This window comes from Condylura cristata, unplaced genomic scaffold (genome assembly GCF_000260355.1).
Source record: "Condylura cristata isolate star-nosed mole 26May11 unplaced genomic scaffold, ConCri1.0 scaffold00003, whole genome shotgun sequence".
Taxonomy (NCBI): domain Eukaryota; kingdom Metazoa; phylum Chordata; class Mammalia; order Eulipotyphla; family Talpidae; genus Condylura; species Condylura cristata.
The window spans coordinates 22,285,389-22,287,849 of record NW_004567104.1 but is presented as its reverse complement, the minus strand read 5'-3'; positions in this window follow the sequence as shown (position 1 = coordinate 22,287,849).

The following is a 2,461-nucleotide window of genomic DNA, read 5'->3' as shown; positions in this document are numbered from 1 at the left end:
GTATTGTTGCTTCTGCTGATGTTATTTGTGGATATCATGAGTTTGTCCACATTTGAAGATAGGCATGGCACACAGGCTGGATGGCAGAGGTCTTAAGAACCAGTCCTTGCATCTGAGGCTGAGTACAATAGACAGCTACGTGAACCAGCAGTTTACAGATTGTATTCCTTCAGTATAAAGTTATAAAATAACTTTCTTCAGTTATTCAGGCTGCATACTTTTTGCCATACTGGACCACTCTGATATAGTTATCTAAATATTTTACAAGTCAGCTTGCATTTACTCAGCTTCAGGTTTAACTTGTGTTTTTCAATGTTTTCCAATGCTAATTAAAATAATTAGATAACTATCCAAAATATGAAAATTCTGAAATCTTCTGAACTATGTAGGCTGGCCAAAATCTGCAGAAATTTGCTAGAACATGGCAGTAGCAGATTAGATCGTCTATTCTAGTTTTGGATTCTGAATGATAGACCTGCTAAAGTTTGTGATTCGCCAGGTAAGTATTGTCAGTAGTACCAGGGAAAACTATTTTTGATTAAGTCAGTAGAAGTCTGGCACATGGTGTGCGTGGGCTCACACACACACACACTCCAGCCCTTTGAATTGATGCTCTGGCCTCCATCTGACTCCAGTCAAAAGACCTAGGCAGGCATAACTACGCGGTGTGCCCTGAGACCCTGAGACTGCTGGAGAAAGGTTTCAAGTGTTGTCTGAAGGGAGAAGACAGTCAAGGGACAGGGCCCTCTTGCTGAAGACTTTTTTTTTTTTTAAGATTTATTTATTTATTCATACAGAATTGGGGTACATGCCAGAGATGCGGAGGGTGAGAGGATTGAGACAGAGCAGGGAGCAGAACAGGCAGATCTACGAAGTACACTGCTAAGGGGAGCAGTGGGCGGGTCAGGAGAGGTCTGCCAGGCCATGTGGATCTCATCCAGGGCAGGCGGAAATCGAACTCATGCTGAAGTGGCTTAAGCTTCTTAGTGCTGTGCTTTAACTCACTGCGCCACCAGGGAGGGCCTTGCTGAAGACTTTTATTTTTATTTTCCTTTAACATTCTTTGAAAGATAACTTTAAAACTTTATATTTAACTTTGATCTAAACAAAATAAACTAATATAGGGGAAATTTTCACTGATCGCTCCCTCACTTCCTTAGATCCCTTTGGCTATAAGTTGACACAAGATAGACTTGCAAGAGAAAAGGCAAATTTAACTTCCTGCACAGGAAAACCCATGAAATGTGGAACCTAGTGAATGGCCAAAACAGACAGTTCATATAGCTTTTTAGACAAAGAAGTCATAAATCTGTGAAGAATAGGAAAAATAAATTCTTGAAAGTTTGGATTGGACAGCAAATTAGTGAGCTAAGCAAAACTATGTACAGCTTCCCACTCTAACAAAAATGGGGTTTCTGCCTGTGTGTAGGAGTGTACCTTTCGGGGGAACCAGAGAGTAGGCGATTTAGAGAAATTTCCTATTTTAGTGGGGAAAGATTGAAAGTGCCATTCATTCACTGATTGATTCCTTAGTTCAAAATAATCGATATGCTGCTTTGGTACATTTTGGATGGCCTGATCTGGAACCTGACACAATGTAGATTACAAAGTTATTTAAAAAGCTTTGGGGGTGAGAAATCTATTATGTCAAGAACATGGAATTTCAAATAGACTGGTCACTGTCTACATTAGGGTGATAGGGATTGAAATGTGTCCAATCTGGTATCAGGAATGACACCAGACTCAGGAAACAAAGGTCCTATTTAGTTATGATATATTTATGCACACACACACATATTTCTTAAGTGTTTTTCCTGGGTTATTCATTCATGTTTAATTTTCCTTCTATTGCAAAGCAAATACAAGTTGGTAGTGTTTCTTTAATTTACAGGCTATGTTTTCAATAGAAATGAATTTGTTCGATTAAATTGTTGATGAACCTGATGTTGCTTTTTTAGTTGATTAAAAAAGCCTCAGCTCTTGTGTCTATCTGTCTCTTTGCTGGCTGTGCAAGCAAATAAAATATGCAAACAAAATAAAATGATGATCCTAACCGATTGAATCTTTCTGGACAAGATGGTGCTGTGGGATCCTCAGTTAGTTGATTTGATAGTTAAACAATAATCAGAGTGCATTCTATGAGAATTTAGATTAACTGGACCAAAGTTTCCTTGATAACATAAGAGATATATAGAGCAAACACCCACACACTTTAGCTCTGTGCATGACTCAGCCCCAGGAGAAGGAAGCTAATGACAGGAGATTAGCTCAATGTGGGCCACAGGGGATCGTGTATATTTATGGTGATTTACTTCATGTCTTAGTCATTTTTTACCTTTTTAAAATAACCTAAACTGATTGTAACACATTTAAACAACCAGAGATATAAATGCTGAAACTCCCTTCCCTTCCAGTTCATCCCTTGGCCCAAAGCATTGCGGATAGCTTGTTACTCATACAT